General features: G+C 35.7%; 1 pseudogene; it reads right to left on the bottom strand.

Moving 5' to 3' along the window:
* Positions 1-23,066: 23,066 nt before the first annotated feature.
* LOC122747647 lies at positions 23,067-23,951 on the bottom strand (annotated as a pseudogene).
* Positions 23,952-26,573: the final 2,622 nt, after the last annotated feature.

Genomic DNA, 26,573 nt, shown 5'->3' with positions numbered 1-26,573 from the left:
TGGGTACCGGAAAGTTGTATTTGTGTGAAAAGCTAGATCACTCAACTTTTTCTTTTTTTATATAAAAGGGTCACAAACTAAAGGAATGTGGAATTACTATATACTTTGAATCATAAGACTTGCTAATTTGCCTGTGTAGATAACAGTGCACATAATAAATTAATACTCCACAAACATTTGTTTTGCTACCTAGTCCTGGATTCATGTGTTTCAGCACCTCTTCCTTTTCCTCTCCTTCCTACATCTTTTTCTTGTACTTATCTATATTCTATCTTCCTTTTTCTTTCTTTTATCTATCTATCCATGCATAAGTCACTTCACTTCTTCAATATGGGAAAAGGAAAATAAATTTGTAGTACCTATATCACATGCTTGTTGTGAGGATCAAATGTCATATGTGAAGCCTTTTGCAAATTGTAAGGTCTTGCACAAATGCCTGTTAGTGTTAGGAATTAACAATTATATAACTCTAATCAATCAACAAGTATTTATTAAGAATCACTTTTGTGTCAGACACTCTGCTAGATACTTGGGATACAAAGAAAGAATTGAATAGGCCCTTGGCAAACGTTAACAATTAAGGATGGGATGTCAGTGATGAATTAACAACCCAAATTCAGATGAAGCAGTCAAATAGGTAAAAGAACTATTAAAGCACCTTATTATGAAGACACCGAGAAGAGAGGATATTCAGTAAGAAAAGGTGCTCAACAGTGTCATATGCTCCAGAAAGGTAAAGGCAGGTGAGGATGGCAAAAAGTCCATGAGATATGGCAAATAGGAGATCACTGGTAACTTTAGAGAGAGAAGTTTTAATTGAGGGAAGAGGTCAGAAACCAGATTGGAAAGGGTTGGGAAGAGAGTAAAGAAGACAGGAAGTAGAGACACAGAATGCAGACAAAACTTTAAATTTCTTTATGAATGTTATTAATGATGGTGATGATGATTAATCAGATGAAATATGCCACTAATTATTCTTTCTATTTAGGAGCTAAATTCAGTTGTTTTGATGATACAAAAGAAATATATTTGAATTTTTTTTTTGGTGAGGCAATTGGGGTTAAGTGACTTGCCCAGAGTCACACAGCTAGTAAGTGTTAAGTGTCTGAGGCCAGATTTGAACTCAGGTCCTCCTGAATCCAGGGCCAGTGTTCTATCCACTGTGAGCTGCCCCTATTTGAAATTTTTTAGAAAAGTAGCAGGGAATTCATATAATGCTTTATGGTATGAAGAATACTTTATAAATATCATCTCATTTTATTCTAACATCAACACTGGGAGGTAGATGCTATTATTATCTCCATTTTACAGATAAGGAAACTGAGGATTAATGAGTGGTCCAAGGATATAACTAATAAGTATCTGAGGCATAGTTTGCACTCATATCTTCCTCAGTCAAGTTTCAGCATTTTATAGACTTCTCCACCTAGCTGCCATGATGGTTTTTATTTTAGTGTTAGGGGTTCCTAGTTATGGTTCAAAATGAGTGCCTATTCAGCTGTTTCTCATATTCTCTGGCAAAAAAAAAAAAATATTCTCTTGTATCAATCCCTTAATGAACTTTTCCCAAAGTGTAGCACACAGGCTCATACAACAGATCTCTTAAATTGTAATCCAACACAGTAAAGAAGGGGAACTAGGGTTGTGCTGGTGCTAGCTCAGGATTCCTTGAAAAGAGCCTAAAGTTGAATTTTCAGAGTGAGCATTTACAGCTCAGAAATCATCAAACATTACAAATAAATTGTCTAGACTTAAGAATGTGATGGAGAAAATATCAATAATTCAGGTTACAGTTAAAAGTTTGTCATGGTATACATTTTTCTTCTGTTGGAGAGCAGGTTGTAGATATTTATCACAATACTCCTAGAATTCAATAAATTCTTCTCTGAAATAAATAGAATCATGAATGTTGAGAACTAAAAGGAAACCCAGTAGTAATCTTGCCCAACTCATGTATTGAAGGAATTGCCAATATAATACAAAATTGTACTGTAAGATGGTGCAGTGGAGAATCTTTGACTTGGATTCAGGAAAACCTGAGTCTGATCCTTCCCTCAGATACTTATTAGCTGTATGACCCTGGGCAAGCCATTTGACAAATTTCCAATCTCAGTTTTTTCTCCTGTATAATGAGGATAATAATAGCATGTATCTTACAGGGTTGTTTTGAAGATCAAATAAGATAACTTGTAATTTGTTTTAAAAATCTATTGTTATTATCCCCTAAAATATCTGATTAATCACTGCTTGAAGACATCCAAAGAGGCAGAACCCACCACCCCTCTCTAGGCAGTCTATTGTGTTTACCGAAAACATTCTTAAATCAGCCTCTTTCCCTCCTGGTGCTGCCCTGTGGTGCCCAACAGAAAAATGGGGAACTTTTTCATGAACAAGGCTAGGAAGACAAGAGAAGTCTCCAGTTCCAATATTTATGGGCTCAGAACACCTGAGAGGGAGACATTTCATGATCTCCTGCTCTAGCTGAATTGTTTTCATGGTCTTTTTCTCTCTGTCAAGTGCCAGGGCCCTTGACCATTCTCATTCTCTGAAATGACAGATGGCTCTGCTGCTTATTATTGGAGGACAGGCAAAGCTACTGGAAAATGGGCATAGATCTGCCTACTTCTTGTCAAGAATCAGTCCAGAGTCTTGTTGTTAACACACATCTCATTTCTCTTCTTAGAGTGTCAGCTTCATCACTGCTCAATCTCCCTCCACTCCTACAAGTTTCCTTACTAAAATATAAAGCTTTACCACCCTTTTCTGTTCTTTCTCTTCAGCAGACATATAGTTACAGATAGAACAGAGCTTAGAACTCCAGCCCGTTCACCGATAAGCTAAAACAACAACAACAACAACAGCAACCAACACTAAAGACCAACAACCACTAAAGAGTGTGTTGGGGATCTGCTAAGTGCTGTAGTGGGTAGATGGCTAGGACTGGAGTCGGGAAGACTTATCTTCCTGAGGTTAAAGCTGGCCTCAGATACTTAACAACTACGTGACTCTGAACAAGTCACTTAACCTTATTTGGTGCTGATACCTAAACTAGGAAGAGCAAAAACAGAGAAAGGAAATTAAATAGCAATTTCACTAATAAAGTGGGATTCAGAAATCTAAATGAAATAGTAGCAAGGAAGCTACAACAATATATAAAAATGATTATACATTATGACCGATTGGGATTTATACCAGGAATGAAAGTACAGTTTAAAAAAAGGAAAATTATTAATTCAATTGATTGCATCACTAACAAAAAGTAACAAAAATCATATGATCACATAAATAGATGCAGAAAAAGCTTTTGACAAAATACAACACATTCCTATTAAAAATATTTGAGGGGGCAGCTAGGTGGCACAGTAGATAAAGCACCAGCCCTGGATTCAGGAGTACCTGAGTTCAAATCTGGCCTCAAGACACTTGACACTTACTAGCTGTTTAACCCTGGGCAAGTCACTTAACCCCCATTACCCACAAAAAAAAAGAAAGAAAGAAAAGAAAAGAAAAGAAATATTTGAGAGCATAGGTATAAATAGATTTTTACTTAAAATTATAAGAAGCATCTACCGAAAACCATCAACAAGCAATGCTTGTAATGGGGATAAGCTTGAAGACTTTCCAATAAGATCAGGAGTGAAACAAAGATTCCCATTATCTCCAACACTATTCAATATTGTATTAGAAATTATATTGGGGCAGCTAGGTGGCACAGTGGATAGAGCATTGGCCCTGGAGTCAGGAGTACCTGAGTTCAAATCCGGCCTCAGACACTTAACACTTACTAGCTGTGTGACCCTGGGCAAGTCACTTAACCCCAATTGCCTCACTAAAAAAAAAAAGAAAGAAAGAAATTATATCAATAGCAATAAGAAAAGCAAAAAAAACCCTAAAGGAATCAGAATGGACAATGAGGTAATAAAACTACCTCTTTTTTGCAGTCAATATGATAATATACTTAAAAAATCCCAGATTCAAGTGAAAAACTAGTTGAAACAATAATTTTAGCCAAATAACCTGATATAAAATAAATCTACATAAATCATAAGCATTTCTATATGTCACCAAGAAAACCTGCAAAAAGAAATAGTAAGAGATACCCCATTTAAAATAACCAGAGACAGCATAAAACATCTGGGAATGTACCTGCCAACATATAATTATAAAATATTTTTATACAAATAAATTCAAATTTAAATAATTAGAGAAATAATAATTCCTATGAGTAGGCAGAGACAATAAAAATAACAATTCTGAATAATCTTAATCAATGCCATCCCAATTAAAATAGCAAAAAACATTTTATTGAAAAAAATTTATAAAACAAAACAAAAAAGCATTTTATTGAGCTAGAAAAATAGTACTAAAATTCATTTGAAAGAACAAAAGGTCAAGAATATTAAAGGAATTATGTTTTAATGTAAAGGAATGAGGTTTAATACTTCTAGATCTTAAACTATAAGTGAGTAATTATCAAAAGTATTTGGTACTGACTAAGAAATAGAAAAGTGAATCAGTAGAACATAGTAGACAGGTAATACTCAGTCATAAGTGATTAGAGTAACTTTGTATTTGACAAATGTAAAGATTTAAATTTGGGGGGAAAATCACTATTTGGTCAAAAAAATTTTGGGTAAAAGAAAAAAGCAGTCCATCAGAAATTGGGTATAGATCAATATTTTGTATCAATTATCAAGATAAGGACAAAATGAATGTATGAACCTATGCAAAAAGGGAGATATCATTAGTAAATTAGAAGAAAATGGAACATATTACTTATTATCAATAGGAAAATAATTTATGAATAAAGAAAAGAGGGAGTATTGTGATATGTAAAATGGATAATTGTGATTACATTAAATGAAAAGGGGTTTGTACAAATAAAAACCAATGTAGCCAAAACTAAAACCAAAGCAAAAGATTGGGGGAAAGAAATTTTATAGATCTTCAGATAAATATTTAATTTCTCAAATATATAGAGAACTTTGTCAAATTTATAAGAATATGATATTCCAAAATTGATACATGTTAAAAGGATATGAACAGGCAGTATTTTAGTGAAGAAAGGAAAGAGAGAAGAGAGAGAGAGAGAAATGTTCTAACTCAGGAGTGTAGGATTTGTTCAGAAAAGACTAGTACCTCTGGTGTGAAAGCCACTAAGACCTTTTCAGGGCTGCTTTCCCTCTTTGGTGTCCTACATGATCCACCTGACTTTCACCTGTTGCTCCAAGAAGCTGTAGCATATGCAGTGTCCACACCCAGGTAAAGCATTTAGGTAGACAGACTAAACCAGGTTGAGAGTAACTTAAGGGTCTCAAACCCATTAATGAGTTAGGAGGTGGGGTGGGGTCAACCACAAGCAACTAAAGACTTCCTGTAAGGGCAGCCAGGTAGTGCAGTGGATAGATCACTGGTCCTGTAGTTGGAAGGATCTGAGTTCAAATCTCATCTCAGACAGTTACTAACTGTGTGACCATGGGCAAGTCACTTTACCCCAATTGCCTTAAACATCTGGGATCACATCCAGTTATCCTCATGTATATCTTGCCACTGGACCAAGATGGCTTTGGAGGAAAGAGTGAGGTTGGTGACTTTGAACAGTCCTCCCTCACTTAAATCCAATTCAGTGCAAGTAATGGCACCACTGTACACCATGTTCTTCTTTGAGAAAGAAGGACAAAAACCAACAGTAATAAAGACTTCCCCTGGTGGAATGGGTATATAAGAACAGTTTGTTCCAAAGGCCATGAAGGTAGCTGAAGTTCTTAGAGATTAGTTAGCACTGAAGCAGCAATGGGGAAACATTTAACTCCAGCAAAAGTAAAGTACAAGCAAATCTTAGAGAGATGCCGGATTCTTGGTTAAGAAAGAAAGCAGTTAAAATTCAGTTTTGTGTTCATATTAAGTATTCAAAGCCCTTATACAATGCCCTGAAGGCTATTTATGACCCAAGACATATCGTGCATCTCCTCTACTCAGTGCTGATGGAGCCACATTGATTAGAGATAAGCACATGATCCTGGACAGATGGTTTGAACATTTCCATAGTATTCTCAAAAGATCATCATCAATCAATGCTGAAGCCACTGACCATTTACCTCAAGTTGAAGTTAATCACTCTCTAGACAAATTTCCAACTGAAGAAGAGATTGTGAATGCCATTAGGCTCTTCTGCGTGGCAAAGCACCTGGTGCTGATTCTATCCCAAGGTGGAGAATTCTTTGCTCATACAAAAGCTGATTGAAATGTTCCAAGTTATATTGCAAGAGGGAGGACAGAGTTCTCCTTAAAAGGTTGATCTTTCACCTGGAAGATGGTCATCTACCTGAGAGCCACTGTGGCTATAGAAAGGGCCTAGGAAGAGTCAATATGGTGTTTTCTGCTTGACAAGTCCAAGACAAATGCCAGGAGCAGAACAGAGGTGCGTATACAACATTTGTAGATGTTGACACATTCAGTCATGAGGACACTCTCCTGGTCTTAATAAGGTTTGGACTTCAATTGGGAAGCCTAGTCATCAAAAGGCCTTCTCTCTTCATATAAACATTATTATTACAACTTTGGTACTAACTTAGATGATAAGTTGCTGCCTGCTTTTTACTCTACATCTCCTATGTAGCAAATTTCTATGAAATTCTTTATTTAGAACTATTTTCTTCTTTAGAATACTCCCTTTATATTTCCATCTTGTCTCGAATACTTATCTGCATCCAATTTAGATCTACTTCTTCCTCTGTGGCTTTTGGAACTTCTATCTTAATTTAAATATCATTTCTGATGCTTATTTTCTGTATAACATTTGGCAAACTGCTTGACTTTACAGGTTCTGTTTCCCCATCTGAATGCAGCCCTGAGAGCTAGAATTGTTGAGGAGTGCAGGTTTTTACTATCTGACAAAGGACATGGAAAACCTGGGAACTTAGTCAATAAACATTTATTAAGCACGTACTCTGGGCCAAGAACTGTGCTAAGAATTGGGAATACAAAGAGAGACAAATGACAACCCCTGGTCTCAAGGAGCTCAATGTCTTATTGAGGAAATAACATGCAACCAACTTTGTACAAATAAGCAACATCCCAGAAAAACTGGAAATAATCAACAGAGAGAAGGCACTGGAATTAAGAGGGATTGGAAAAGGATTCCTGTAGAAGGTCGCGTTTTTATCTTGGACTGGAAGGAATCCAGAGAATCCAAAGAGTATGTGGCAGAAGTAGTGCTTACTTTTTTTTAACCATGGCTTTTTCTACTGTTGTCTTAACTGAGCTTATTATTGTGCTTTTGGATTCACTTGAAGCATAATATATGCTATTCTAGCCCTCATTTTAACTATATTAACACTCATGTTTCAACTATCTCTTTTTATAAAGGATATATTATTTGAATACTTCCTAATCTATTACCTTCCTCCATGTTAATGGCTGAGTTCATTCCAATCATATTCATGGTTATAATTTTAGTTGAGTTATTTGCCCATGTATATATCATATTATAGTAGCCCCTTTCTTTGCAATGACAAAGAAAACCCTGAGAAAGGGAAGGACATAGGATCAGGGTTGTAATCTATTATTGGTTTGCTGACTCTAATACTTTGCTTTTCTTCTCTTCAACATATCTAGATTCCAGTCATTAGTTCTTACTTGTGTTTGAGACAAATGTTTATTTCTCTCATTTTGATGCCCACTTTATTATAAATCCTCTGTAATTAGAGGTGCTTTTTATGACTATTATAATAGTTAGGACTTTTAGCTCTCTAACTCTTTTCTCCTCCTTAAATTCTCTCCTGTCCTATAGCTCTCTTACAAATTGGAGATTTTATGACACAATAACCACCCTCCATCTCCTTTGCCTGTTACCTAAAAGACTGAACATAACTGATCTCCAAGAATCTCACCAGCATTTGATTTTAGGTTCCATTTCAATAAGTAAGAATAAAACAGCTACTTACTTATGCAAATTAATAGGGATGATTTATGAAATAATAGACAAACCCATTTTAATTATCTTTAAAAAACTACTTCAGAGATGATTTTAAGTTCTATATCAATAAATGAATAGTTTTCCCATAATAGAAAATTCTTAAGGATAAATATTGGTTATTTTACTAGAATGGAGATTTAATATTGTTACAGATTTTTGAATATATAATTTTTAAAGCATCTGCACAAAACTTCAAAATATTCTATCTCCTTTACTAAAATTATCTCCTTCACTATATTTATTAATTCTTTACTTTGCTAATTCTATCTCCTTTACTAAATCACTAAGGTGATTACCTTAATTTTTTTCCTTTTAACAGCATATTCCTTTATTTTAATTCTATGTTAGTATATTTCCTGACTATGAAATAATAATGCTATTTGTTTATATTAGAATCAAGACTACAGAAAAAGACTTAATACTTCCATCAATTTTCCAAATTAAACAATGTTTGGAATATGGAACAGGTGAAATGAGATCTGTATTTTTCAGATTCAATATAGCCCAAAGCTTAAACAAGGTTTCCTGAAGTTTAAAATGTAATATGCACAAACTCAATTTAGCCTCACAACTAATTTCTTTGAAGAATTGGATATTACTGGGTGCATTTTTAAAATGGTATATTCACTTTCATAACAATGTGAATTGAAGCCCCTACACACTGCTATTTGTGGAAACTAACATTCCTTTCTAAAGTCTCCCAAACTCCTCCAATTAAACTAAAGAAATGTATTGTAAAGATGCATAAAGTATCCTTGTTGTGAAATACTCTCAAAGAGCAGACGCTAGAGTTGGCCTCATGAACTTAGTGTAGTAAATACAGATACCTGGTCAAAAGCTCTTAGTACAATATGTGATACTAATAGCAATTTTATTTAAATAAGTGCATTGGTAGAACAAGTTTCCTCATTCAGGTGTTCCCTATACCAATGAAATCACAGATTCAGTCCTTACTCTCCATTCCAAGTATTATTTAAGAACCAAACTTAAATTCTAACACTAAATACAAATAAATGCAAAACAGATGGCTACAAGGAGAATTTAATACTATAAATATGAGCAATTTTTAAGAGTTATTATTATCTTGCAAATGAGCATTGGAAATTGGGAATTCTTAATGCTTTTGTGTCATGGAACCCTTTGATAGTCTAGGGAAGACTATGGACTGTATTTTGGTATAGAATGAATTTAAATGCATAACAATGAAGTATATAGGATGAAAAAGAAAATTTATTTTATTGAAATACAGTTATATATACATCTGTATATACATATATACATGCATAAATATATTGTGTACAGATATATCCATGTGGATACATACGTTCATGCATAGATACATACATTCATGCATACATACATATATACATAAACAAGATCACAGGATAAGAACTCTTGATTTACACATACCTTACTCATCCATGATTAGAAAATTTATTCTTAGTCAAAAAATGGATAGGGGCAATTATGAAAAGATAAAACACTTATTCTTGATTTTATGGAATTGAAAAACTCACAAACCAAATTATAGTTTCTAATAAAGAAGTGTAACGATTGGAATGACGCCACCTGCTGGAGACTTACTGTAGAAGACTTCTGCCCATGAAGCAAAGGTCTTTGAGGGCAAGACCAGGAGTCTTTTCTTCAGGAGTCAGGAAGTGACGCGGGCTAGTGGGAGGAGGAAGGAAGAGACTGGCGCTCAGTCTCGGGCTCTTTCCTTTGGACTCTGGTGGAGAGCGGAGCTAGAAATGTGCTCTCTCTTTAATAGATAGGAATCTAGGCCTTTCTCTTTACCAAATTCTTATTCTCCTTAATAAATGCTTAAAAGTCTAACTCTTGCTAAAGCTTATAATTTATTGGCGACCACTCATTAGATATTTTAGACAGTTTAGCTAGAATTTTAGCCCTTAACAGATGGCTGACCACGAAGAGGAAAGCTAAACCTCAGTCTTCTTCTGATCTTCTGGTTGGGTAAGAAATTTTCTCTACCCTCTCCCTTTAACTGCTAAGTACTGGCGTACTGGCTGTGTTTTCCCTTTAAATTTTTTCAAATGGACCTTTTAAACTCCCTAATTACCCTATTTTTGATTTTAGTCTGTTTAACCAGACAAATGGGAGATAAGATCATGTTAATGTTTGTTTTTGTGGATTTTCTATTTTTCTTTTTATTTTTGTTAAAAGAGCCAGCAACTTACTCACACAAGGAAATATCTCTCCCTCTCCCAACCATGCTTTTTCAGAGAAACCTGAAGAGATTCCTGCAGCTTTTCCCAATTCTAACACTAATTGTTGCTCTAATTTTGCATGCCTGGAGGCAATGACCCACCCTCTAGAAGCTTTTAATCTCCTAGCACCTAGAGGCAAAGTGGGGGAAGAGGAATCCAGGCCTGAGTTCAAAATCAAGTCTGATTCAAATTGCTCTGGTCCCTCCCCTCCTCTCCAGAACCCACCCTCTACTCCTCCTATGGCCAAGCCCATTGCTTCCCCTGCCTGGGAAGTCCAGAGATCTGATGCGCATGCTCAACTTTCTCTACCTACATTTGGAGCTTCAGGCTCAGCCCTTCCCCACCCTGGCTGTGCTTCTGAGACAACCTTAGAAAACCCTTTAAATTCCAGATATGCTCCTTTTGTTCATAATTTTGCTAACCTGCTTTTGTCTTTCATTAGTAATCTTATAAAGCATTTGTATGGTGAAAAGACTGACAGACAATATAGAGGGATTAAAGAAGAAAAACTTAAGCTGAATAAGAATGACAATCCTCAACATAGTTCAAGACTCTGCTTCTTTTGGCATGGAAGGGTATATATTGTACAGAAATGTGGAAGTAAGCAGCAAGGTATTGATATGAGTATTGGGGATTTTAGATACCGGAATCAAAAGTGTTCTGAATTCACTCAGATTATTAATGTCAGTTCAGAGGTTACATAGGATTTCTGTGCTATTAAATATACATTTTGAAATTAATGGTATGGGTTTATTTTTATAGAGATTTTAATGCTTTTGAGATTGTGTCATACTTAGTTTTTAAAACAAGGAGAATATTTGTAAAAGCTTTTTATAGTCATGTGATCAAGTTTATATTTTATAGTACTCTTATTAATATTAAGTTCATGCTCATTTAGATTTCCTTAGTTTGGATTTCACTGTCTTTTATTGTTCCACGTGTATTTTCTTCTATTCATTCATCTATCTAATTTTGAAACATGGTTTTGATTTCATAATACAATGTTAATTCTAGAAGTATTGTGCTCCCATATTCTGAGTTGTTTGTTTTTGTTATTTTTTCTCAACTGATTATTTGATCAAACTCTTTAAAGCATTTCCCTGGCAAATTGTTTGCCATGGCAAGTGTAAATTGATTCTAGAAGTATTATTTTTGATAAGCATATTCCAAAAAAAAAAAAAAAAGAGAGGAACATTTGTAAAAGTTGTCTTTGAGATTGTGTTGTGCTTTAACTTGTATTCAAATATGTTCTGATTTTTCACAAAAGTAATTGTATACTAAGTAAAAAAAGGGGTATTATTTGAAATTGTTGCATAATTATATATTGTGTTCTGAGTCAAGATGTATTCACATTTTTTGCAATCATTTATTATCCTCAATTTTTAAATCCATATGAGACTTGGATTACGGGAACTTATCATTTAAGACATTAATTGCCTTTATTCTGAGTTATCAGATGCCAGTTGGCCAAGATGCCATCCAATCACAAGAGGAATACATGAAAGAGCAGACACTGAACTGTCACATGAGGGGAGACATGCATGAAGTCAAGGTATGGCCAAGGGAACGGCTTTTGACAAATGTTGAGGTTGGATTCTCTTGGTTTAATATTTTATTCTCTTTTTCCCCACAATATTGTACAGATGGCTGGAAGTATTCATCCCACCCATCTCACTTCTACACCTGGCTTCTATGCTCCCTCCTATATGCCTGATGCCATGGACATCTCAATCCCATGCATCTGATTAAGTCTGACTCAGTTTCCTCCAATATGTTTGGTGGCATGGACATATATTCCATCCACCTATTTTAAACCTGGCATACTGTATGGGCAGTATATATTGCTCAAGTGTGGGAATGCTCATATCCCATCATTTTTCTGTTCTTTTATGGTAACCCCCATAATTATCTCAGGTGTCATGATAAATACAGTGTTGAATTTGGCCTTGACACCTGTTACCAATTATATTAGATTTTTTAATTTCTCATAATGGCATGAGGATAATTAGGCAGATGATGCAAAAAGTGATGAAACAAAGATAAAAAATTATTTTTCATAATTAATATCGCAGCAATTGTCTTCTCAATTACCCTCCATAAGGGGGGGGACTATAGTAATATTATAATTTTAAAGAATGGTTCAATTTTTGTTTTATTATATGTTTCATGTGTAACAACTAAGATTCTGAATTCCCTTAGACATGTTTTTGAGAACTTTCATTGTTTGATTTGATTATTGACAAAGCTATTTTAAAGTTGTGTTAAGCTCAATTTTGTAGGAAATTTTCCTGGCTGATTACCAGCATCCACACATCAACCCCTGAAAAGACTTCCATTCCACGACTACACCTAGAGGACATCTGAGAAAAGACTTTCAGAGACTTTAAATGAACAGTTTTGATTTGTTGTTTTTGTTGTTTTTTTTCTCTTTCTGTTATAATATACACCATCTGTAACATGTATTCTCTGCAGAGGCCCTCCCTTTGCAAGACTAATGTCAAAGCGTCGGTTCATGAGGACAAAAAAAAAATCGCCCCTCTGGACAAAACTTTCCTCTCTTCCTTTTCTATATTGTTGTTCACATATTATTAGTTAGCAATAGTTATTATATTGTTTTTACTGTTCCGTCAAGGAAACATTTTGTTTCTTGAGGAACAACAGGGGGGACTGTAACGATTGGAATGACGCCACCTGCTGGAGACTTACTGTAGAAGACTTCTGCCCATGAAGCAAAGGTCTTTGAGGGCAAGACCAGGAGTCTTTTCTTCAGGAGTCAGGAAGTGACGCGGGCTAGTGGGAGGAGGAAGGAAGAGACTGGCGCTCAGTCTCGGGCTCTTTCCTTTGGACTCTGGTGGAGAGCGGAGCTAGAAATGTGCTCTCCCTTTAATAGATAGGAATCTAGGCCTTTCTCTCTCTTTACCAAATTCTTATTCTCCTTAATAAATGCTTAAAAGTCTAACTCTTGCTAAAGCTTATAATTTATTGGCGACCACTCATTAGATATTTTAGACAGTTTAGCTAGAATTTTAGCCCTTAACAGAAGCAAAACAGTCAAATGGGAAGAAAATCTTTGTATCAAATATCTTGGACAAGGGTTTAGTATACATGACATACATACATACAAAGAAAAGATATAAGAAGATACACTCCCCCATTTTTTGTAAAGATATTAGGTCTATGAATGTGGAACATTGCATAAAATGTCAGGGTTTTTTAAAGCTACTGATCAATTTTTATTATTTTTTTTACCTTTAAAACAATTCTTTATCACACTGAACAACTCAACATTGTCTGTGTATATCATATGCATTGCCACCTGTGTACATATTGCCTCCTTTTATTGATATTTGTTCTCTTGTTCTACACTTCTTTCATGGTTCTTCTGAAGTGCCTTATCACTTTTGACCACAGAAATTTGAAAAAAAATAGCTGAGGTAAAACATGTAGAATAGAGCTATACCAGTGAACCAAGTTTTTCATTCTAACACTGGTTTCTTGAGATAATTAGACTGACTATATTCCTGAACAAAGATTCAAGGTTGTTTTCTATGGCTGAAATGCTTTCCCACTTCCCATACCTCCCATATCCACCCCATCCAATTAGTAATTACCTTCCTCCAAAAATATCACAGAGTTGTATTTTGCTCTTCCCAATTCATTTTCATTCATTATTATGTTTTATTACAATTTTATGTATCATATCTTTTATTAGATTGTAAACTCCATGAGCACAGGGAGAGGGCATGTCTAAACTTGTCATCCTCAACTTTCAGTCCAATGTTCTGAATATAGAAGGAATTTAACAAATATTTCATTGAATTAAGGCCCCTAATATTAACAATAGCTAATACTTCAGTTGCCATCAGCCTCTAATATGTCTAAGGGACTTTAAAGTACTATTTATGTTGAGTCCCCTGCCCCCACCAATACCTGGAATACAAGAATACCTCAAATAAAACTGCTGGTAATAAAGTGTCCTTTAACAAAAGAGATTTAGGAAAGTTCAGGTCTTCTCCACCAGGAGTTGGTTATATGAGGCCAAGATAAAGACGTAGTGACTCTTTATCAATTATTGGCCAGTCACTAGTGACTCAGACACAACTGAAGTGACAATATTCATATTTCCAAGACAAATAATCCAATCACTAGGGAATAAGAAAAAAGATTTTGGTAGGGTTGAAACTGTGAAGGAATCTTAAAGGAAGGGTAATGGAAGCTATCCTGAGACATTTGAGAATAATTTTCATCTAATCTAAAATATGCAAAAAAAATTAATGTAAGTCTCACAAAGGAAGGAAGCAGTATTTGAAACATAGGGTAGAGTACGTTCATATAAAATCATGGAATTTGAGAGTTTGAAGGAACCTCAGCAGTCATTTAGTCTAACACATATGTGGAAGTAACTGTCCATTATAATATAACCAAGAAGTAGTCATCCAGCTATTGTTTGAAGACCTCCAAGGAAGAGGAAACTCATCACCTTTCAAATTATCCCATTCTAATTAAGGAGAGCTTTACTGATTGGGACATTTTTTGTTTATGCCAAGCCTAAATGTGCTCTTTGCAACTTCCTTCTCATCATTCTTTATTCTACCCTCTGGGGTCACAGAGCATACGTGTAGTCTCTCTTCCACATAACAGCCCTTCAAATATTTGAAACTATCACATCCTCCCTGACTCTTCTCTCCTCTAGGCTTAACAACCGCAGTTCATTCAACTGCTCATCCTTTGACATGGATTCAAAATCTTTTGTCATCCTGGTCACCCTCCTCTAGATAAAGTCTAGACTGTCAATGCCCTTTTTAAATTGTTGTAGCCAAAGTTGAACACAATACTCCAAATATTACTGAAACTGACTGAGTAGTCATTTACAAACATTGAAAGTTCCCAACATTATAGTTCATGTGGGTCAGTTAAATTCAAATTCATCAAGGGAAATAGATGCTTTCTTATGATCTCTTTATTTGTTTGTTGTATCAACTGTTAAAACATTTTTGTTCTACTGTTTACATTGCAAAATTTATCCTTTGTATGAGGATTGAGTAACTCTACCTGCCCTCTTTTTTCAGCTATCAGACAGGCAAACAAATGTTCTAACCCATCTTTGAACCCCCTTTTTCTCCATTATAGCTTAAAAAGTATGTTTTATTTTCCTTAGTCTCCCTTACCAGCCTCAAAGGTATACCAACCTTCTGAACATTAGAACTCCCACACTACTTTTATAAGACCACATAATTTTTTTGGTGTTTTTTTATATCTAAGACCACATTATTAATACAATCTTATATGCCATAGTCATATTCATTTTCCTAGTTGCTCTTCCATTTCTCTACACATTTCTTTTTAAAATCTAAGTTAATTGGATAGTTATCTATGTGCCCACACAACTCTCCTCAAATTAATTCTGCTTTTCTTTCTTATTGGGAGGTTTAGGTGTGAGAGGGTTACCTTTCCAGCATTCCTTACATCAAATCAAAGGCATTATACTCTGCATACACATAAAATTGGCCTTATTTATTGTCTTCCTGAATCTGGCACTTCATTATTTGTTCTATAAATGAAGCAAATATAGAGTCACAGTGTTTCAGATACAGGCAGAAAAAGAAGACAGCAGTATATTATTCAGTGCTAAAATAGAACAGCTGTCAAGACACCTGGGGACTGTGCTGATAGGCAGTTTATAAATGCATGGATTATACTGAAAGGTTACTCCATTCTGATAAGTAGGTTAGGTCCATACTTTTGACCAAAGAAAGCAATGTATTTTTTTTTTATTTTGAAGATTATTATTTTCCAGAAACTGTGTAATAAAAAACATTTTTTCATGGAAGAATAGTTTCTGCTTCTATGGATTTTTAATTCTATCCATTTCAACAAGTACATGTTATAAGAGTATAATAGGACAGTGGAAAAAGCAAAGGCTTTTGAGTCAGAAGACCTGAGTCCAAATCTTACCTCTCCCATTTTTGTCACCTTGAGCACCAGAGACTAATGTCTCTGGGCCCCGGTTACCTCATTGAAGCATAAGTCTTCTAGAGTTTCTTCCAGATCTAGAAATAATATCCTATGATATGGTATTTTAGATTTTACTAAACATTTTATATACAATTAGCTCCTTCATTGGAGAACAGTTTGAAATTATTGGAGGAAAACACCTGGTACTGCCAAAATTGAGGCAGCTATAATTGCCAAAATTGGGTTCAGATTCCTACTGGAGAGGCATCGAAGGTTTTGAATTGGCAGAGTAATAGAAATAATGCAATAGTTTAATAATAATCTGGCTGAGGTTTTCATGAATTATTGGAGAGAGTGGGGGGGGGAAACTCAGGTCAGTCAGGGAATTTGAGGAATTAAGAGGGTATTGCAACAATCATATGGGAGATACTGTTCAAAGTTTGCTTTCTCTGAATTTTTTTTGTGTGTGCCTACAACTTCCTCCCTGACAGGTACTTTTTCAAATCCATCTTATCCTTCAAAACTCACAAAACAGTGTGCTCTCCCTCCCATGGCCTTGCTCTACAGTAATATGTTGAAAATAGAGATCCATTTTTCTTTCTAGACAGGGTGGATGGTTATCTAGAGTGAAAAGTTTCATTTCCAAGCATCTTTCATTGGAACTATCACCTGATAATTATACTGAATAGAAAGTAACCATTAATCACATCTTTAATATATCAATTCATCACAGTCTGCCTTGTGTGAAGCAGAAAAACTCAAATTAATCAGTCAAACCAAACCCTATCACATCTGAAAAGCTTTATTTTGGGAGAAGAGCAGAAGAAAGTGTGAAGGGAGAAACCCTTTTAAATGGATAAAATACATTTGGTTCTGCTGGCAGAATGATTGAGGCCCTAAATGTTAAACTATTTTCTGTCATTATAGAAAATGATTTTAATCTCCTCTTCTGCCAGTTTGAGCAACTGTAAGTTTACAAGAAACTTAAAGTTATTAAATGTTATCTGACCCTCAAGGGGTACAAGCAGATAAAATTTTCATTGCCCTTTCGCTATGGGGCAATTTTATTAATGAAAAGGTTTTAAAAATACATGTCTAAATGCCACAACTCCCCATGTTATTTCGACCTCTGTGGCCAGGTTTTATCAAATTGGGCATGATGCTCTTACTTTTTCTACAGTTTGCTTTTTTTGTAAAAAAAAAAAAAGCAAAAAAACAAAAACAAACTCACATAAAGAAACCACTTTAAAGGCAATGATTTGACATTTGGTTCATTCCCCATATTCCAAAATTTTGTTTACTAATAATTGCAAGTTCACAAGATCATTAATTTAGAATGGGAAGGGACATGAGACATTATCTATTCCAACTCCATAATTTAACAAATGAGGAAATCCAGTTTTAGAGGATGAGTGACTTGCTCATGGGTTCATACAACTAGTAAGTGTCGGATGTGGGATCTGAACCCAAATCTTCCTGACTCCAAATGCAACTCTATCCATACTCTATCATCTGGCTTCTCACTTGAGGAAACAATCATCATCACTTACCTCCCTTTACAGATGTATGGCATAAATTGCTGAAATGAGTGATTTCTACCTCATTCATATTTTTGTCCTAACAATGACTTTTAAGATAATTAATATATCTAGGTTACTCAAATATTATTGAGTGAATTAACAAATGGTTTAGAGGAGGAGTTGATGCTTTGGTTCAGGATAAAGAAAGATGTGAGACAGAAGAATGCTAATGTGATCCAGGAAGAAGCAAATGATGATACTAACAAAAGACATCCATGGTATGGAACCAAATCCCTGGATTTAAAATGACTAAGTTTATTATTCATACATTTATCTTTTGATCATATTTCAACCCCAAGTTTCTCTTGGGATGATCAAGATATAGCTTATATCTAGATATCTAGATCTGATAGAAGTGCTCAGGTTAATAATATATCAAATATAGGACAGCCTTTATTTAACTTGACAGACAACAAAAATCAAAGACTTGTATTAAGCATAAATTAAGGCAACTGTCTACTCCTCCCATGGAAGTTTTCACCTTCCCCAGAGATCTGTACAGTCCTTGATATTTATAGATATATTATTTATAGATATAGTAGGTTTGCCAACTACTCTACTTCCTACTTCACCTTCCTTCTCCCCCCTCCTCCACACACATAGGAAAGGAGCAGGTCTTGCCAGAGTTTGTCTTTCCTCCAGTGTGCCTCACCTTCCCAGGGATTCATGCAATCTTCAGGTCATTTGTTCATATTCTCTTTCTCTCTCTCTCTTTCTCTCTCTCTCTCTCTCTCTCTCTCTCTCTCTCTCTCTCTCTCTCTCTCTCTCTCTCTCTCTCTCTCTCTCTCTCTCTCTCTCTCTCTCTCTCTCTCTCTCCAAATTATAATTAGCCCCTACTAAAGGGGATAGAATGTCCCTCAATGTCCATAGGAAGTTGGCTACCAGAACATCCCCAGCAAAAGTCACAGTATACAGGAAGAAGAAGGTCAACAACTGTTTCTTTATATTCTGGTTCTTTTCCTTGTTTGAAATGAGATGGGAGAGAGAGAAGAGGAATAAGTATTTACTAAACACCTACTATGCACCAGGCACTGTGCTAGATTATTTGCAGATATCTGATTCAATCTTTACAACAACCCTGTGAGGTAGGTGCTATTATTATTCCTATTTTACTATTGAGGAAACTGAGAGAAATAGGTTAAATGACTTGCTCAGGGTCATGCAGTTAGTAAGTGAAGTCACGTTTGATCTCAGGTTTCTCTGACTCAGGACCTAGAAATCTATTCAACATACCACCTCTGAGTGAAATAGTGCCAGCCATGAGATTCTCAATGTTAGACTCAAGAACCAGTGCTATGCAGACAAACTTGACACAAGATCTATTTAAATGGTTGCATGGAAATTCTGCTAGATCAGTGGTGTCTATCTCAAATAGAAACAGGGACCATTACTCCACATATAAGGATCACTGAAGGCCCAATATTGACAATTTGAAAATGTAGTATTATATATGCCTTAATGTATATATATTTTTTATTTTGTTAAATAGTTCCCAGCTACCCTTAAATCTAGTTTGTAAGAGAGTTTTGGGCTACATGTGGCCAGTATTGGATGCCATTGCACTACTCTACATATCAAAGGTGGTAGCTTTTGTATTTTCCTTTCTGCTTGCCCCCCCCCCCCCCGTTTCCTTCCCCCTCTACAAAGAGTATATGCCTGATTTCTGGTTTTTTTAAAACTTTGCTCACTTTTAGCTTTTATTATGTATTTTTAAATGCCAACTAATCTGCTTAACTATGACTTTGCTAATCTATGTGTGGCCCTGATCAAATAAAATTTAGATGAGCTGAAGGAGTATCTGAAGTGAGAGAGAAAAAGAGATTTATAATTGCATTACTGCTCCTAGAAGTCTTAGAGCATATGAAAAAAAGAAATATTGATTCATTTTTACAGGTCATTAAAACATAGAGATAAAACTCATACCTGGATCCCTCTAGGCCAGGGGTTCTTCATCTTTTGTATGTTATGGACTCCTTTGATAGTGTGATGAAATCTATGGGCCCTTTTAGGATAAGGTATTAAAATGTATAAAAGAAAATGCAGACTATTATAAAGGAAACCAATTATGTTAAAATATTGTTTTGAAATTATATATATGTTTATATGTGTATATATGTATATACTTGTGTATATATGTATATATATATGTATATTGTGTGTATATATATGTGTGTGTATGTATATATATTTTTTTTTTCGGAGTCCCAGGTTAAGAACTCCTACTCTAAGCCATGAGTTGTAAGTAGGAAAGGAAGGGGTGGGAGAAGAGACTAGCTTGGCTGGTACTTGAAGTAGAATCTTCACCACTTTTCTTTCCCATTTTCTCCCTCTGCTTAGTTTGAAAGGAAAATCTTTCCCAGAGGAAGTAAACATAGAAGTAGCTAGAGAGGGAAAAAAGAAAACAAAATTCAGCAAGTGTGTGTGGGGCAAGAAAAAGGCATGATGTTGGCTCAACAGCATATCATAGTACCATACTATCACCCCATTGCAAGTGATTGCAAAAAAAATTAATGTATATTTTAAGTGATAAATAAATAAAAAATGATTTACACATTTGGTGTTTTAGCTGGGGAAAATAAGTATAAAGTGGAACTATGTCAAGGAGCTGATTGAGGGAACAACATGGAAGATCCTTTTTCATTTAGTGAAGAGGAAGAGCTACATAGCTAAAGAACAATTTAAGTGGACTTTCTCCCTTCTAGAGAGTTAGTGTTTGCTTTTAAATCAAATTACTTACAACTTTGATTCATATCCCAGAATTTGGCTGCCTCATTTCCCTCTCTGTGTACTTTTTCTTGTCCCTCAAGCCTATAAAGAAGGCTTATGTTAGCTATCAGCAAATTGTCTTTCAATGACATTTTCAACTCCATTTTTTTATCATTTAAGTTTATCGCTGCCATTTTTACACACTCTAAAGTACCTAGAGACAGTATCATTATGCTTTTTTGGTTTCCCTTGACCAGTAATTTCACTGGTATAGGAAGATGCTATGTCCTGTACTAATACCGTTTTTGCAACTTGGACTTTTTTGTTTTGTTTTGTTTTCGTTTTTCCCTTTTCTTTTTTAAAAATTACATTAATACATATTTGTGGAGTAAAACAAGCATTTCCATGACACAGTACAATAAAAAGATGATTATACATGAAACTGCATATCTACTATATACAACTTATTTCTTTAAAATATATAACAAAATAACCATGTAAATTTCTTGTTTTCTCCTTTTGTTTCCTACCCTTCCCTCACCTAGAGATTAAGTGACTTGCCTGAGGTCCCACAGCCATTATGTGATAGAGGTGAGGCTTGAACCTATTTCTTCCTGATTCCCAGGTTAGCTCTATGTTCACTACCAGGCCACCTTCCCAGGATCTTTACTCATATTTATCCATGTTAATTTTCTGTTATTACTTTGATTCTCTACTCAAAACTTCTCATTGGTACTTTGAATTTTGCTATTTTAATTCCAATTCCTTGGCTTTTTTGTTATTGCAGTAGTGATTTTTGTGCTGTTTTTGTGTATAAATTTTCACCACTGTGCTTTGATAAATTGTTCTACACCTGGGAATACCAACTTTGCCCATTAAAACATTCATGTCAGTACTTCCCTTGAGCTCTTCCTTTAAATCTTATATTACAACTCTGGTGTATTGAAAAAAAGAGCAAGATTTCTATCCCTTTGATAGTTTCTTTTGCAAAATTATTAGTTTCTTACTGTTCCATAGGACTTAAGGAGTTAGGACAACATGTCTAAAGGTGAAAGGGACCTTAGAGAATTTGTTGACCTTTCATATAATTCTGTCACATTTCTTGGCTTTTACAGAAATTAATTTCAACTATTACCAAAGGGGTAGGGGTTGCTTTGAAGGAAAAATTAGTTGGGTTCAAGCCCTGCTTCTGACAAATACTAGTTGTGTGACCCTAGACAAGATGTATAAATAGCCCATACCAGGGGTCCCAGGAATCTCTCTAAATGACAAAAGAGATGTTCATAAGCATGGAGGGAGGGAGTTTTTACATTAAAAGTCCTCTACACCAGAAGACCCAACTCAGAATCCCAATCAGATTAAGATGTAAATGGGAAATGTTAAATAATAATAAGAAGAAGAAGAAGAAGAAGAAGAATATTTATTTATGGTTTTCTAAGGCAATCGGTGTCCCACACTGCTCTACATAGATGAAATAAAAAATTTAGATATCCCTGTTCATTCCACCCAATTACCATAAAATTATCCAAAAAGTTAAAATCATGAACAAATCTCTACTTCTATTGTTTCTTCTGAATAAAACTAGTCAGTACTATTAGACAGCTTCCTACTGGAGAAATATTTATTTCAGATTGTATACCTAAAGAAGTATCTGTCAATCTTGTCTTCTTACATGCTGAGTCAAAGTAACTGTCTTTCTAGGTCACTTTTGGATATTTCCATTCTCTTCTTAAATACTCAGTGTGAATCCTTTTCCAACATCACCATTCTTATTATATATAGGAAAAGTGACCTATTGGAAATTGTTTGTTTTCTTTTCACTTTTTTCAGGACCATACACATTCATAAACTGACCTTTTACTCTTCCCAATTCACAACAATCACAAATCTTCCAACCTAGACCTCATTCATCTCTTGAACTTTTGTATATTAAACTAAAACTCCATCCCATAGGACTGTCTTCTCCAATTTACCAGGGTACAAGAACCTAAACCTGGGTCTTTTATGTACAATTAATTTCCTTCTCAACCTTATTTACTATATTATCATCATATTATTTATCTTTTTTCCAAGACATATGTATAGTCCACTTCTCTTGTCCTCTGATTTTTTAAAACTTTATATTGCATGGTCCTCCTTTGAACTATGTTTTTACCATATTTGGATAGTTTTATTTACATTATTCATAGCTCCTATTCAATTCTTTTCTCCCTTTGACTGGGGAGTATACATGCTAAAGATACTGACCTTACAACAATATGAAATTATTAAGTGAAGGGACATATCAGCACAAAAAAACAAGACATTATGTAATTTAAATTTGAATCGACCAGTAAGGTAAATATATCAATCATAGGTTTGCTGATTTAATCCACTAAAGAAGGTAATTTTGTTGTTGTTGTTCTGGTCTGGCTTTATTAGAAGGAAGGGGCCCAAGAACTGGGTAAGGCTGTGATGGCAGAAGAAGAGGACTGGAGAAGGATTAAATGGGACTTACTCCAAGAGGGGCAGAGGGGTTTTTCAGTGGTGAGGGAAGGAAGGAGGGGAACATAGAAAAAATGGGAGGGAAAGCAGTATGGGCTAACGGGAGGGGTGTAAGGCAGAAAGCTTACAAAAGAGGGCTTAGATAGAAGCTTCCCAGGAAGTGTGAGTGGCCATCAGGGCTGGTGTCAGTTGCTTGTAGGTAATAAATACCACTACATTCCAAGAGCCTAAGTGGAGGAAGGGAGGTATGAACCCTTGTAGAGGACTGGGGTTCCTTCCTTCTGAAGCATGGTGATGGTGCAGTGCCTACACTAGCATGCTAGTATATGGAAGAGCTCATGTATCTCTTCTTGACCACATCCACAGGGCAGACAATGATGGTGGTATAGAAGCCAGCCCTAAAGGCTGATGTGAAGTGGCATAGAAGGTCATCAGTCATGAGGTGGGCCTTCAGGAGTCCATCTTTGATGAGAGCATAGGTCATCAGCTCAACACAGATGAAGATAGCATTTTGGGCAACATTTGGTAAAATTCCTTTCCATAAGCCCCAAAGCTACTCCTCTCAGGCGGTAGTCTTATAGGCATCCACTGTGCCCCGGTATTTCTGGCTGCCACCTGCATGAACCTGGGCCTGGAAAGGTACCTTCACCACATCCATGAGTTGGGCTATATCCACTGTCAGTGCCCCTATAGTACATCCTGCCAGGAGGTGACTCCCAATATCTGTATTCTCAGATACATTGGTGTAGAACTGCTTGACAGTCATAGAGTGCCAAAACTCATCTGGCACTGCAACCAAGCTACCAGCCAATTGTACAGGCTTTGAGGGTCCTCGGTCTTCATGGTGCCCATCACATCCCAATAGTGAGCAGTGGTAGAGAAATCCAGGATGGCCCCCTGACTCTCTCCATGAATCTGCAACAGGAATTATGCTGTGTCCAAGAGGACAGTGATGAGGTCAGCAATGCAGGTGTTGGGGTCAGCCCCAAAGAACTTGATGGTGGTTGTTGAGGGTATATTCATTGTATTTATTTATTATTGATTTTATCAAGAGGATGAAATTTTCAGTCTATTTTCCTTCATTTCCTTCTCTATGTTACTAAGTTATTTCCTTTCATATGTGTTTCTCAGTCTCAGAGATCAAGAATTAAAAGAGACCTTAGAGATCCTTAAATCCAATACTGTTGTTGAACAGTTAAGGAAACCGAGGCCCATAGAAGTCAAGTGACTTGCACAGGGTCACCCAGGCATAAGTGGCAGAACTATGATTAGAACTCTGGTCCTCGGGGCAGCTAGGTGGCGCAGTGGATAGAGCACCGGCCCTGGATTCAGGACTACCTGAGTTCAAATCTGGCCTCAGACCCTTAACACTTACTAGCTTTGTGACCCTGGGCAAGTCACTTAACCCCAATTGCCTCACTAAAAAAAAAAAAAAAAGAACTCTGGTCCTCTGATTCCAAATCCCAGGCCTATTTCATTTTACCCCATTGCCTCAGCTTCGTTATTCTACAGAACTTTCCTTTCATTTAAAGCCAACCTATAATTCTTATTTGCTTTACTCCACACCATTGCTGTCTCTGGATCTCCTCCCCCACTTCCACACAGAGCCTCATATCTTTCTTTCTTGTTGTGTACATAAGGCAAAATGCTTTTCAAAGAAAAACATTTTTTCTCCTTTCTTTTCAAAAAACTCTGTTCTTTCTGCTTTTTTTTTTCCTTTTTGGACCTTCAGTTCTGTCCTTGACTGTGTTGTCTGTTTACCTTTTTATTCCCTCTCCCTACCTCCACAACCTGAAATTCATTTTCTATGCCTTTCAACATCTCCTGATCTCCCTTTTATTTTTTTTCTTCAGCCTCAGGAGATGTCCCCATGTTTGTTTAGGCAGATGTTACCAAATTTTATCTTCCTTTTCCAGTTTCATCATGGGCCCTTGAAGTTGGCCCAGCTGTGTCTGCCTCCTTTTATATTATGATAAATTCTTGGGGAGTTTGCATAGATAACAAGATAAACATGTATGAAGCCCTCATTCTGGTGTTGATGATGATCCTTTAATAAGATATCTTACTTTTTATATTTATTTGTTGGCCTTTTAACAAGACATGAAGTTCATTGATAATGAAGTCAACAGATAATAATTTGGTAAAGCTGGTAAATAATGATTTCGCTCTATCTTCTTTAAGAGATGAGAGACTAAGGGTATTGAAATAAACTATCAGACTCAAGTGGTATATTAGTTAGTTATACTCTATTTTTTTTTTTTGGTTTTTGTTTGTACTTTTTTTTATTCTTTGTTCCAAGGTAATGGTGACAAATTAAAATAGAATCAGGGGTCATTACTCCATACATAATGATTCCTACAGTCTGCATATTAACTTAGAAACCATATATCAATATTAGCTTAGTGATATTTAATTTTTATTTATTTTGTTAAATATTTCTCAAATGCATTTTACTCTGTTTGAGGCTACAGTCAAGAGCATTGTGGACAAAGAGACTATGCATTCTTCTCTTCCAAGAAAGACTCCATTAGAAGGGGGAAGGAGAGAGATATTTTGGGAAATGAAGTTGATGGAAAAACAAAATATATCAATAAAATCATTTTTTAAAGAATAAAAACCAAGGTAATTAACATCACCTTGATGATGAAATCATGACTGGTAACAAGCCTGATATATTCTTGAACTTGAACCTTAAAAAAGTAGAATTGGAGAACAGAAGATAGAAATAGAGTGTTTGAAAAGAGGAGACAGAAGTGGGATCTAAATCCAGGACATAGTACAATAGAATCAGAAATAAATTAAAGTGCAAGACTATATAGTCCACCCTACTCATTTTTCATTTGAGGACAATGAGGCCTGGAGACTTACCTAAAGTCACACTGGTATTAAGTGTTTGTTGGGACTTGAACCTGGGTCATTTGATTCTACCTCCAACATTCTTTCCAATGCACCATGCTGCCTCTGATATTTAGCCTCAAATCATTTATGCTATACTGTGATAAGATTCTACTGTGATATAGATTGGTTTATCACTTACAATTCTGTTAACATCTGTGAAGGCTGCGGTCATAAACCTCCTAGGTATTTCCAAGTAATATGAACTCTTTACAAGATCATGTCATCGAAGCTCAGCCACTGCCCTCCAAGGGCAACACAAAGGGATGATGGTTCACCTCTTTTCAAATTACCCTTGAAAGCATAAAGAGGCAATACCCACATAGCCAGGTAGAAATCATTAGCCTTTTCAGCCTCTTAAATGAAAGGAACACAGGAGCAAGAAGTTTCATTATTGTCCTCTAAGTTAGCTCAGGTTTATTATTTTCTCCCCCGGCTTATGCAATTAAAAAAATATATGACCAAGGCTTCCTTGCTCCTGTTTCATTTTCCGGTTTGGAGCTCTTACTCTGTACACTGGCTACATTTCCACCTCCTCCAGTTCACCGCCCACCTTTTCTCCCCTCTGCACTATTTAAAAACATAGGACGTTTTATGGTGAGTGGCAACGCTCACACTACAATGCAAAGGATGGCTTCCCTGGGACAATAATAACTTGATGGGGCTGATGTGGATGAGGTCAAAAAAGATGTAAGGCAATTTGGGTTTCAGCAACTATCAGTCAGTCAGGTCCTTGCTGTTGTCTTAAAA

Source organism: Dromiciops gliroides, chromosome 3 (assembly GCF_019393635.1).
Source record: "Dromiciops gliroides isolate mDroGli1 chromosome 3, mDroGli1.pri, whole genome shotgun sequence".
Lineage (NCBI taxonomy): Eukaryota > Metazoa > Chordata > Mammalia > Microbiotheria > Microbiotheriidae > Dromiciops > Dromiciops gliroides.
Note: the sequence above shows the minus strand (reverse complement) of the source record. Positions and strands in the feature narration are given on the sequence as shown.